General features: G+C 29.0%; 1 long non-coding RNA gene across 1 annotated transcript; it reads right to left on the bottom strand.

Moving 5' to 3' along the window:
- Positions 1-1081: 1081 nt before the first annotated feature.
- LOC147816744 (uncharacterized) lies at positions 1082-13190 on the bottom strand. The gene is made up of 4 exons (XR_015435965.1): positions 13091-13190; positions 10765-10810; positions 9955-10016; positions 1082-1161 (listed from the first exon to the last, which is right to left on the bottom strand). It is a non-coding gene; the product is annotated as an uncharacterized LOC147816744 (long non-coding RNA).
- Positions 13191-13873: the final 683 nt, after the last annotated feature.

Consider the following 13873-nt stretch of genomic DNA (forward strand, 5'->3'; position numbering starts at 1 on the left):
CTAGTTACCAATCGTATTGTGGGTTTCGTGCTTGTACATTTTTGTTTTATTACCCTCTAACGTACCCTCACATTGTATATATATATATATACACAATGTAAAAAAAATAATCTGTATTCACACAGATTCCCAAGAAATCCATGCAGATTTTTGATCGCTTTTTCAACGTGGCTTACGAAATTTCAACATTTTGAATGTGATGTAATGATACGCGAATTTTGAATTTGATTTATCACTTTCTTATACGAGACAGTTTCATTGCAAAACCACAATTTTTTTTTGTACCTATTTTGGGCCATTACAAAAAATTGGCTCAAGGTCAAGTACCCTCAATATACTTATTCCATCAACGACGTTTTCCAATTTCCTTAGTTGTTGTTGGCCATTTCTGCAATATTTAGTTTAATTTCCGATATTTCGATGTGATATTATTACGAAATGCAAATTTCGAATTTGAGTGATTACATATTGACGTATGAAAACCAAGTTTCGATCTTAAATCTACGTTGTTTTAATCTCCTTTTTTTCCGACCCCGTTTTTTGAAACTCCACTATTTTTAACGTATTACGATACTCGAATTCCGAGTTATAAAATAATACCATTTTAACGCGCTTAATTTAGCAACTATTCCATTGGAAATCCATGTCGATTTCTGATCATTTCCTCTTAGTTTTTCACTTTTTTTGTACGAGATTAAGACACCTGAATTTTGAATTATAGAACAAGCACATTCTGGCGCATTTTATTTGCGGCATTCACTAATGAATCGACGTCGTTCACTGATCATTGTTTAGTTCTGCTTCGGTTCTTTTTAATCTAAGATTCTGATATATGATCTTTAGACATGCGATTAAAAAACTGAATTATCACTTTTTTGATATTGCTGACGAAGCTTTCAATACAAATTCACATCTGTTTCCGTGCATTTTTTTATGAATTTATCCATTGCTTTTCAGATTTTCATATGATTTTTATTTTTTTTTAAATCTGATATTTTATACAAATTTGTTTTTAAAGTTGTCCTTTTTCTGTTAATTGTAATTTATAGCTATTTTTTGTTAAAATAGTAGACATAGTTACCTCGCATCGAACTTAATACCAAATAGTCGCATTTTAGTTGCCATTGCAGGATTTTTCTCTTCTCTCTTACAAAAATAAGCCTAAAATTGCAAGGAAAAAATTAGAAATCAAATATAATATATAATAATCTATAGTATATAATAAGTATTACAATATACGACATATAGTAAGTATTTCAAAGCTCACAAGTTCAAAAATGCGCAAGAACAGTTAGAAAGAGGGTAACTCAAAAGAGATGGATCTCAATACATTTTTGATTTTTGTCTGATGGGTTAACAAAAAATTTGCTTGGTTAACGATTTTCTACAAAAATTTAACGTTTAAAGGAAAAATTCTAATTCATAGTTTCTTGGTTAAAAATAAAATTAAATACTATTTCCGTATTTTTTTAGTGGATGAAATAACTATTAAAAAACAAAAGGCTATTGTTTAGAGTTAAAATTTAAGTGTGTTGTCTAGGTCAAAATAAGCTAAAACTCCTTTTGGTCATATTTTTTGGGTGGATTAACGATTTTTTTGTTTTGTTTTGGGAAACAAAATTCAGACTTTAAATTTTTTTTTTAACATTTTCGTTGTAATCTAGTCTTAGTGGAGGCTCGAACGCAAAAACGCAAGATAGTGAACGCAAGAAAGTGATTACGTAAAAAATGATTAAGTAAAAAAAAAAATCATTACGTAAAAGTGATTACGTAAAGAGTGATTACGTAAGGTGTGATTACGTAAAAAGTGATTAAGAAAAATATGATTAAGCGAAATGTTTACTTAAAATGCTTACTCAAAAATGCTTACTTAAAAAATTTTTACTTAAAAAATTTTTACTTAAAAAATTATTATTTGAAAAAATTATTACTTTAAAAAATTATTGGCCGCGTGGAATTTGAATCAGTGGGTTCGAATCTAGACATAATCTTTGAGTCTGTGCTTCCTTATTTTGTAACATCTGATTTTTTTGAGTTCTAAAGAAATATTACTTTGTATTGAGCGCACCAGCCTGCATATATGTATGTACGACTGAATAAATCATGGCAATACTTCATGCGTTTTCACGTTTAACCGACTAAATAATTTGAAGTATTAAGTTAGTGGGTTGGATTCCATCTCTAGCTCCTTGTCCTTTAATGGCCAATGGGGGGCGTTCTTTTGAAATGTGCACACAAGCATTGATTTATATATTTATAGTTGCAGATGTGCAGACATGTAAGCTCATCAGAAAGTACGACTGTATTTTGTAATCCTTTGCTTTAATTTATCAAATGTTTACAAAAATCTGTTGTGGCCACCATATTTTTCAGCAGGTTATCCGCGGGCTTATACTGTCTTAATATTGACCAATATTTAAAAGCAAAATTAAATTTTTCAGCTTTTAAATTATAATTAGCAACATTAATTTTCATCCTTAATTTTGGAATTGCTTTTCTTTATATTGTTTTTTTTTCCGTACGCATCATAAATATTTGATGCCAAATTTAACTGAAACACATTATGTATAAATTATAAATAAATGTAAATAGTGGTAATTAAATGTGTTCATTCATCAAGTTATTAGTTTCGGTTCAATCCACGTCTAAATTTCGACTACGAGAAACCTTCTAAGATACGTTTCTTGATGATTGTTTCGTAGACGTCTGCTAAAGTTCACCGCTTGTATTAGCCATATTACGCCTATCATAGTTATCTATAAGACGTCTATACTTAAGTCAATTACATATAAATAAGATATTAGAAAACGTCTAGCAGACGTCGATGTTTGGTCCACGATGTCTTATGAATAATGTGGAAGAATTCTAGATATCTGCTGGATGGATTGTGCAGCATGGGAATAAACTAATATTTCTAAGCGAAATTCATAATTTTTTTGGACAAAAGTTAGCTATCATTTATTTAGGACTAGCCGCTTAAGGCGGCCAGCTGTCCGCCACGCTAAAGGTTTTCACAAATAAAGTACTATAATAAAGACTTCTTGTAGTACGCAAGAAAGATGCTATTTTCACTGAAACTTTCATTGCACGCATTCTCGTTGTTGTTTCTTATGTAACTTGCCTATACCAGCAAGCTCGTTGGGTGAAGCAAAGATGTTCCATCTGTGACCAAGAAGGCTACTTCAGACTCACACGTCGCAGCCTGTTTGAAGGGTGGACCCATTCATACATCCATAGATCATAATTTTGACCTGCACCAGAGAACGATCTATTTACAATTCAGTTTCCCTAGAAGTATGATTTGCTAAGGAAACATGGAGGATTTTGTGACCTGTCAGATTTAACGTGCACTATCAGTCACCATTTACTGCACGGGGAAAGCCGTTGACAGTTGGGGTTCGAACTCACGACCACTTCGACATGGGCCCAACGCTCCATCAACAGAGCCATCCCGGTATGGTACGCATTCTTTCATTCGCAGACATTACAAGATGACTAAATAAGATTTTAATGACGAATAAAACTTTTTTTATCTTTTCCACTTGCAGCAAAACGAAAAAAAGATATTTACAGTGTTAAAAATAATTTTATTAGAATTGAATTCTAAACTATTGTTTTTAATGGCAATTTTATTCAGGTGCATTCTTATGTGTTTTTTTGATAGACTTTTCTATCGTCGCTTCGCTCTAAAATTTTCGGCTTTTAAGTTTTGCTTTAAGAATTAAGAATTATTTTTTTTCTCCATTTTTTCTTTTTCTATAATTTGTTCTTAATCTTTGTTTATACAAAGACGTGGTAGTTTTTCCCGTAATCTAAAAAATTGAGATTTTAGAACTGTTTTTTTTTTTTTTTTTTTGCTATTCTTTGTTTGAAATTTTTTGTTTCTATCGGCGTTTTTATTACGACGCGTTATTTTTTAAGAGCATTACTGATGATTTAATTTTTTTATCTCCATTTTTTCCTGGATAACATGTAGAAATGAAATTTTGCTTTTCAAATCAAAACGATCTATTTTCCTCTTTTGCTTCATTCATAATTGTCAGAAACACTGTTAGTATCGTTTTTAGACCTACATTTATAGTTTTTGTTTTATTCCTCGGTATTTTTATTATTTTGCTATAAGTGATGATTCTGATATATGTTTTTTTTCTATTTCTTGCGTTTTTTTTATTTTGTCATTTCATTTTTTCTATAAATGTAAACTTTTTTTTAATTGCAGTGTTTTTTAGTATATTATGTAAGCTAACATGAAAGGCTGATAATTTGCTCAAAACTTTTAATAAATATAGTTGAAAATTAAGTAAGGTATTAGCATATTCTTCTTACTTTTTCCCCTCCACTTAATAATTTCAATTCTTTTAATTCACTTAATATTTTGGGACAACTATTATAGTTTTTTCTCTCTTTATGTTTAAAATTTTTGATAAGCGTTGATCGCCATAATTTGTTTCCTGTAAGACGCAGCATTTTGTTTTCTGCAAAAGATTGAGTAACGTTAAAAAAAATAGAGATTTAAAGTTTTCGAGTACACGAAACTTTCGCATATCTGTAATTTGTAGAGTTTGTACAGTAATATGGATTTCTGATCCTCTTTTTTTCTCCTAAATGTTTTATTTGCAATAATCTATTTAAAAGTTTCATGTCAGCTACGATTGTACGCATTTTTCATTTTTGAATAATGAAACTCTGAACAATTTTATTTTACACTAGAGCGGTATTTCAGGGGAACTGAATTTCGTTATTAAAGATTCATTTCAAAATCAAGTTAATTTCACATCAAATTTTAATCTATGGATGTTAAAAAAAGTAATTTAATAAATTATATCGCGTTATATCAATCCCAATAATATCAGTTTTGTTTAGTATCTAATAAATTTTACGATTCTAAACTAACACAAATTTCATCTAGCATTACTGGTTTAAAAGATTAAGCCCTAAATTTTATAAGATAAAAACATTATTTATGTGTTAAAATTTTAAACAAAACTACTTAAAGAGGTACAGAATTTTTTTTCTCCATCTTAGAAATGAATCGTGTAGTGTATTTGATATTTTGAGAAATGCTTTACATAAATAATATGGATAGCTTTGGATATTGTTTTAAATTTCTAATTTTTGTGGCCCCTATAAAAATGCCACTGGCTGATAACAATTTTTCACTAATTTTGCAATATTTCGCTCAGCTAAAAAATCATAAAAAGTTTAAGCAAAATTTTCTTTTGGTTAAATTTGTGATCGAAACCCCAAGTTTGAATTTTGCTGTGAAACGTTAGCGAATTATTGCAAATAGTTCGCCCAAAAGTTTTGTAAGAGAAGCCACAAAAAAAGAAAGCAAAATATGTGGCGACTTGATGACGTAGGAAAAAGTTTGAACCTTGTTACCAATCTTTAAAAATTAAAATTCTCACCGTGGACGCTTAAGACTTCTACAAAACCAATTGTAAGTTACAGAAAAAATAAATTTTTAAACATTGAGTAATACGATATAAAAAAAAATTCTACCAAAACATTATTTACACTTTTATGTCTACACATATGCCATGTAATTATCTCAAGTAATTATCTTAAGTAAAGTGTCTTAACTAGAAGCAAGTTTGAATTTTCAGAGCGGACGTTTGCCCTTTGTATGAAATTGTTAGCCCAAGTATATGTTATTTTACCTAACAAAGAGTTGCGGAAAAAGCAATGTTTAGTTTTCTTTATGATTTGAAACTTTGAATTTTAATCTCATCGTAATAAATCATCACGCCCATAGTTTGTTTTCGTTAGTCAACTTGTTAATTGTACCACCAAAACTAGTTTTACTTAACTTTTACTTAGAAATTGCAATTTATGACTTAGATACTTCAAGTATGAACTTTTCCTGCCGTAGCCTACTACAATGTCGTAGGTTAGCATTGCTTATAATATCCCCCCCCTCATTTATCAGAAAAGAATCAGCAAAAGAATTACCAGAACTATGGGGCATCGCAAAATACCTGCCAATTATATGCCATCCTCATCATACAGACAAGAATCTGAAGGATAAAACTCAAAAAAAGTAATAAGATTTGAATGAAGTTATGAATATATCAATTCAAATCATTCAAAAAATTATATTAATAAATTTTTGATACTGTATAACCCTTTATGTACCGATCAGACTTTTAAGTTGAACTAATAATATTTCCATAAAGCATTGAAACGGAACAATATATCCCATTTGAACTTGCCTGTCCCTGTAATATGACTTTACGTTTATTATTACTAGTTGCCAACACACGATTATTTAAAGTTTAACATCAATGTAACCGTTTACATGTTGGTAAGTCGTTCTAGGAAGCCATTTTATTATTCCTCAATTTCATTCCTAAATTTTCAGCTTTCTATCAAGATCAATTTTGCAAGCAAGTCTTTCATATTATCTTACTGATTCATTAATATTTTCAACTAGTTAAGAAACAAAGTATTAAATGCTTGACTTAAATTAAAATTTTATTAAGAGTTGTAAAATCCATATTGAGAATTTTATGAAAAATAGGAAAATAACATTTAATTTTTTTAAAAAAGTATTTGTCAAAGTGAAAAATAGACTATATTTAATGGGACAAAAAAGTTTCTCACTCTTTTGATAATTTTTTTAATAAATTGGTATATAAAGTGTTAAGTACAGTAAAAGTTCGCTTCTACAAGTTCGGCATGTAATAAGAAATTCACTATTGTTGAATCGCAAGTTGCTGACAAAATTCTGTCATTGAAGATTCCAAAAATATTAATATTTAAAAATTACTATCTTACCGTTATTACGACGAAAATGTTTTTTAGGAAAATCTACCGCTTAAGTGAGCAATATACGAAGAAAGGAATTTATTACTTCTAAAAAATACTAAAACTTTTTTGCTGCTGTTATAAAATGGTGTCCATGCAACAGGCTGTCGAAAAAGGTGATTTGACCTACGGAAAGGGCATTGGCCATGAGTTCCAAAATTTGATAAGAACTATATATCGATTTGAGACTGTAACAAGACTAGAGACATCCACGCTTTGAGACTACCGCCACTTAAAACTTTCATGACTTGAGACTCACAAACGACCTGAAACTACCGTAACTTGAGACTAACACAAACTGAGACTGATTCGACCAGAGAACACAACCTGAGACCAACTTGAGAATACCACCAGAGAATACCTGAGACTACCACAGAATTAGACTTCCAAGTATTTAGAATATCCAGGACTTCAGAATATCACGACCTGAGACAACTAAGTCATACGATAACCACAAACATGAGACTTACACGACTTGAGGCTACACAATCAATGTTAAATCTCTCTCACATGCTTATTTGGAAACTAAAATTACATTAGCTTGTTAATCACATGTAAATTCAATTTTTTATGCATCTTCCTATGAATAAATTTATCCCATACTTTTTTGTTTTAAAATTTGAAATTTATTTATTAATATAAATTAAATTTATAGCAACAGACTTTGTAGAGTCAATCTTCAGCATTAGTTTTAAGCATCTGAACAGCAATCTGAAAACTAAAACGTCGGAATTTAAAACAATAAAAAAAATCAATGAAAAATTTTTTAAAAATCTTTTAATGATTGCAAGATGGAACAATTGAGAAACAAATTCCGTACTTTTAACAAATCATATTTGTATCGCCTTTCCACACTAAAATACCATACTTCAATTTCAAACCAAATATTTAACTCTTTTGGGCTGAATTTCAATTTATAGAATTTATGCCCTTTTCAACCATGAAGTACCAAATAGAAAAAAAATACTGAGTGACCCATAAAAACCTTGAATAAGTACTGTTTAATGTATTTTCATTAAGCAAAAGAAAATAACTCCGGGTGATTGCACATCAGTAAATTTTTATATTTATTTATATTTAAATATAGAGCTATTTTATACTCTATTTTATCCAAGCAGTGCTCTTTATAAAATTCATTGATAATTTTTTCTTTAAACCAATATCTTAAGACAATTTTTTAAATAATGTTGTTTACTTTGAATTAGCCCTGAGGCAAAATTGTAAAATTTCTTGTTGCATATTCTATCGAAAAGCACTAGATAAAATTCTTTAATTTCTTTTCTTATTAGAAATTAGAATATTTAAAGAATTCTTATCTAACCCCATGTTTTTTTTGTTTAGACTATTTAATTGTTTCTCTTCTTACAAATAGGCAATTCCATGTTGTCATACATAAAAAATTAACATGAATTCCTTAAAAAAATTATCTTATAAAACATGAGTTATAATCAAATTTTTATATTAAATATAATTACATCCTAACCAATCGAAAAACAGTTTATTTTATAAAAACTGATTATAATAAGTTAAAATAAATGGATTTAATTGTGGGTGTCTGATGTAAATCGCACAAAAGCAAAAAACGATCACTTATTTAATTAATTGATAATTGTCTGAACTCTGTGAATTTGTTTACAATTTAAATGTAAATATGACTGAATTTTGAAGCTGACACTTGAATAAGAAACTCTATGCAGTTCTTAACTTGTAAAATATGATAGATAATTAATTTGAAGTTCTTTACTTCAGTGTCAGACATAAATTTTTCAAGATGGATATGAATTTTAGTTAATGATAGTCGCTATAATGGCTGAAAATTTTAATTTTAATACTATAAACATTATTTTTCAATTAAATAGCTTTTTTAAATTTAAAATGTTTAATATTTCCTGTTGGAATGAATGGATCAAAGTGTTTTAGTAACATTTCCCATCTTGTATAAGTTAGTTGAAAAATAAATCATTTAAATATTAACTGTGCATCATATCCTAACAACAATGTAAATAAAAATCATATGTAAGCAATATTTCCTAAATTAAATAGCTTTAAAAAATCTTGGGAAAAAAAGAAAAGCTGTTGCTATTTTTCTTTAATAATATGGAAAAGAACATCGAAAGTTTCATTATTTTTATATAAAATTAAAAAAGAATCTATTGAAAAAAATGTCACTGTACATTAAAAGGATATAAAAACAATTTTTTACTGCATTATTAGCCTATAAAAATTTTTTCTAGGAGAAAAGACTGCATAGGAAAAATGATAATTTAATAACTTAATTTATTGCCAGCATAAAATTAAATAATCATTTTGTACAGCTCTTACAATCTATTCTATTTCATGTTTCAAAGCCTTCGATGAGAAAAAAATAATTCATTGGATGGAAGTACAGAAACTTTCAGAAAAAGAGTAAGATAAAATCTATTATTAAATTATTAAGTTAAGAATACTGAAACATTTTGCTAAAAGAAAAAATATACACCCAAAGCATCGGAACAAACTTGAACAGTAAATGAATTTAGCCCACAGACAAGAAGATAAAAACTAGAAAAACCATCCTTTTATTCACAGAAGCAAATATACTAACCCCTTCTTCCACCTCCCCCACAATTTTTAACTTTCCTTAACTGCTTAGTCCCATCTCCAAAGAGATCAAAGATTTCTCCATTCATTTAGCAACATGGGGGAGTTTTATATGGCATTCTAGTTTATCGGGGTAATAATGGAGAGAATTTTAATGAACTATTGCAAAGTTGATAATATTTCAGCTGCTCGACGATAACTTTCCATCTGAATAAAGTGGATATAACGAATGGTAAAATAATTTAAATTAAGAAAAAAATTCTAGCTTTTCTTAAAAATTCCCTGATTTATCCAGGTTTTTTCCAGTATAAAAAAAATTCCTGACAATTCCAAGTTTTCAAGGTGGGTGGCCAGCCTGCTTTTATAAAGCTAATTTTTTAAAAATAGATAAAGTTGTAAATATTAAACAACAACCAAAATTTATAAATGCAGACAGTTTTACCCATTAATAATCGGAATATTTATCTCTCATTTATTAAGAAAAGTTTCAGAAAATTCAGTGAAATTAAATCATTGAACAATTGAAAATCTGTCATAAACAAATTAAAACCAAAAAGACATACATACCATAGAAGGAGCTTTTTTAGAATTTGCTTGAGATAAACCAAACGGATCAAAACGATCTATTTCTAAAAACAAGAAATAAGTATTAATACATTTATTAAAATAATTAGAATAAAATTATTTTTAACCAGCTAAGTAATAGCTCTGGCTCTTTCTAAGCTTAAACTTTTAGCTAACATCAATTTTTGCGCTCGGCAGGGAAATATTTGCATAACTTTGCAAATCGGTTAAAAGGTTGAACAGGTTGCATTGTTGCAGCAAAAACTGTTGTTGAAACAAATGTCACTTGCTAATAACGGCAATCCTGCCATGAGAATCCAAGCTATTTAAAGGAAGAGCGCATTTCCTTTTTTTTTTCATTGGCACCATCTATGCCCCAGAACAGCCATACACACGTCACAGCTCGTTTTACAGGGAGGAACCAGTCACACTTCATTCATTCCTCCACGCATCACGATTTTGACCTTAACCAGAGGAAGATCAATGCCCAATTCAGTACTCCCAGAGGTATTGATTTGTTATGGGAACTTGAAGGTCTTTGTGACCCCAACAAATTTAAAGTGTCCTAGTCACAATTTAATACGCGGGGATTCTTTGGCCAGCAGCCTACCAACCAGGCTATTCCTGCCCATGCAACAAAAACTAACTTATCTCAATGTTATTCAATGGGTAACAAGTTAGCAGAGAAAAGCATACTCAATTTTGACTAGAGTTAGAACTTGGAAAGCTAGAGTTTTCAAAAATGAAGAGCAAAAAATAAATAAGTAGTTTCAGATCTGTCAAAATGCAATAAATTTTGAGACAACTACTTACCAGGGGGTAGAAGCAGTATCAAATCACTTGCAGAGAATGGATCACTCTATAAAGAAAATAATAATGCTTTGAATGCACTTGAGTTGATACAATACATATATAATGAACATTCACCAGGTATGAAACAGGAGCTACTGAATCGAACAAATGAAAAATTGTTCCAAACTATGGCTCCCTTCTCACAGACATACAATACATTCTCAAACAAAAACGGTGGAAATAAATCAGCTAAGTAGAAATTGGTCTCAATTATTCAACACTATTTTCAGGGTCTAGAGGTTATCTTCAGGGTTGTCTGAGGGTCCCTGTAAGTTTTAATTGCTCTTCCCAGAGCATTTCAGACATATTTCATAGAGTCGAGATCTTAAGTTTTTGCTGGATAATCTATTAAGTCTATATTTTCACTTTTCAGAAAATCGCAGTCTATCTGACTTCTTTGAGGTTGACTGTTTAAAATCAAAACTGGATCTAAATCAAATTTGGGTCAACTGTATCCATTAAAAGGAAAACACGTAATGGTTGTGAATGGAATGGTAATGAAATAACATAATGGTTGTTTTCTCAGATACTTGAGGAGTTTTGGTAAACTACTGATTCTCTTCATATGAAAGAGTTTCCCCTTTGAACAAAAGCCCCACTATCTATTCTCTAATGTTACCAGTGTAATGATTAAGAAATTTACAATTATGGAAGTTTAGTGTTCGTGGTCCGAGTAAGCAGTATGCTGAATAGCTGCAGACCCCCTATATCTTTTACAAACTAGCACTTTGACTAGCACAAGGTATAAAAAGAGCCCTTGATACTCTTTGTTTGCCTTTTCAGAGGTGAGATTATCCCTGTTTCTATTTTAAGGTAACACATGACAACATAGAGCTCACCTGGCAGACAATTTTCTCAAAAAGTGCAGATTTTGGTCGAGTAGATTTGATAATCAGGTCTCCGGATTTCCATATAACATGCATGGTACACTCTAGAGAGCAATTTAAGCGTGCGATATCTCTCCAAAACAAACCCCTCAAGGGACTGAAATCAATATTTGCTAGATGATCATGACCAACTGCCCCAAGAACTTTAAAACTGCCCAATACTTTAACCCACTGGAGGGTTTGACAGATTCCTTTTAACATTTTTTACTGCTTCAAAACGTTTACACTTTTCTTTAAAAAACTGTGGCTCTGTCCAATTCCCTTGGCCCTCCACTCAAAAAACTATTGCATGAAAGGTAAATTTCTTCACATCTAGATAGATGAAATTCAATTTTCTCATATCTAGATTATCTCATTTTGGATAGATGCTTTGGAGCAAAATAAATTCTAGGCTTATTCCATATGCAGGACCATATTAACCTATTTTCTTATTAAATTTTTTTATCCACTATTTCATCCTTTGAACTCACATGAGTGCTACACATGATCATGCAAAAGGCATTATATTTGTTGAAAGGTCATTAAATTTGTATTACATTAATTATGTTGACAGTAAATTTCACTATAATATATACAGAAGTTCTGGATATAATCTATTACATCTAAAATTTCTTCTTAATTTTTAAAACCAGTATATAATGGAACATTTTGCTCTAATATTATAAGAATCATAAGTTTTGAGCAAAAGAAATATGTGAAATAGAATGTATATGTATTGAAATTTTTTAGAATTAATTATGTTTAAAAATGTATAATACAGTAAACTAAATTAAAACTAATAAGAAATGCATTTTTTAAACCAATTTACAAAAAGGAAAAAGAAATTAAAAAACCTTAAACTATAAATTTTGATTCAATTCCATTTTTATAGAGTTTTGACAATAAAAAAAATATAAAATAAAAAGAAATTCAAGAATAATATCTAAAGCTACGCATTTGCAGAGTCAAATAGCTGTTTTTCCATAATTTACCTCCCTAAGAAACATTATTTATAGTATTTAATAATTTGTAAATTCTGATCGAACTGCATATTTGATCAATTGTATTAAAAGTTTCTAATATATGTAATATTATCAAAATAAAACATTTCATTCGCTTTATATAAGTTGTCTTGCTTTTGAAAAATGATAAGGATAAAAAAAAATTTAATAATATTAATTTTAGTCAAGTGATCAATATTTTACTAATTAATATTGTGTTTGTCAAAGTTTCAACAATCAGAAACAAAAGCTAACACCCGCAGAAATTACAGAAAATCAATGGTAGTCAGAATTTCTATCTGAAATGGAAATAATAATATAAATATGTATTGCATAACAACCAATTATTAATACCTGTTAAAAACTTGAAATAATCAAAATAAAAGAAATTGTTTAAAATATTCAAATCCAAATTCTCACTTCTTTTTATTGTGATGCAGTTACATTAAAAGCACTTTCGAAAGGGTCTCCACTGAAAGGATCACTAACTGCTGCTGCTGCAACATCAACAAAAGGGATCTGTAAAATAAGAGAAAATTCTAGACACTATATATTCCTGAATAACATTAATTATCAATCAAAAGTTTATTATAATTAAAAAAATTTTTTTAAGTGAAACAAACTATAAAGCTAAAACATACATAAATTCAGTTTTATTAAACTAAATAAAAAGCAAACTTCACATAATAATAATTAAAACCTTAATTATGCAAAAACTATTTATAGTACAAAATGTCATTTGAAGAGTGTAACAAAATCATTCGAGTTAAAAGCAAAGAGCAACATTTTTAAATTAAAGGAGGAAATAATTTATAACTAAAATTTTATAACTAAAAAAAAAAAACGAATCAAATAAAAATTGTCATTATCAATGAATGGTTTAGATACCAGCAATTTTAAGATAAATGCAGGAACTTATTCAAAGGATCATTAAAAATTTAATAATAAGTTAAAATAAAATGCTCCAAAACAATATTAAGACAAAATAAAATTTTCATATGAAATAATAAGACATAATAAAAGCCTTTAAAAATATATACATTAAAATTATAGTGTTGTCTCCAAGCCATAATAAAAATGTCAGCAGTAGAATTGTTAATATCAATAGCTATGAACAGCGTATTCACATACTGCTGGTTCACATCCATTGTTAAGTTATTTTAAAGTGGAAAAAAATCATATACATTTTTTAAAATTTACAAA

The sequence above is a fragment of the Parasteatoda tepidariorum genome, chromosome 1 (genome assembly GCF_982258835.1).
Source record: "Parasteatoda tepidariorum strain Cologne lab strain chromosome 1, Ptep-v5.0, whole genome shotgun sequence".
Lineage (NCBI taxonomy): Eukaryota > Metazoa > Arthropoda > Arachnida > Araneae > Theridiidae > Parasteatoda > Parasteatoda tepidariorum.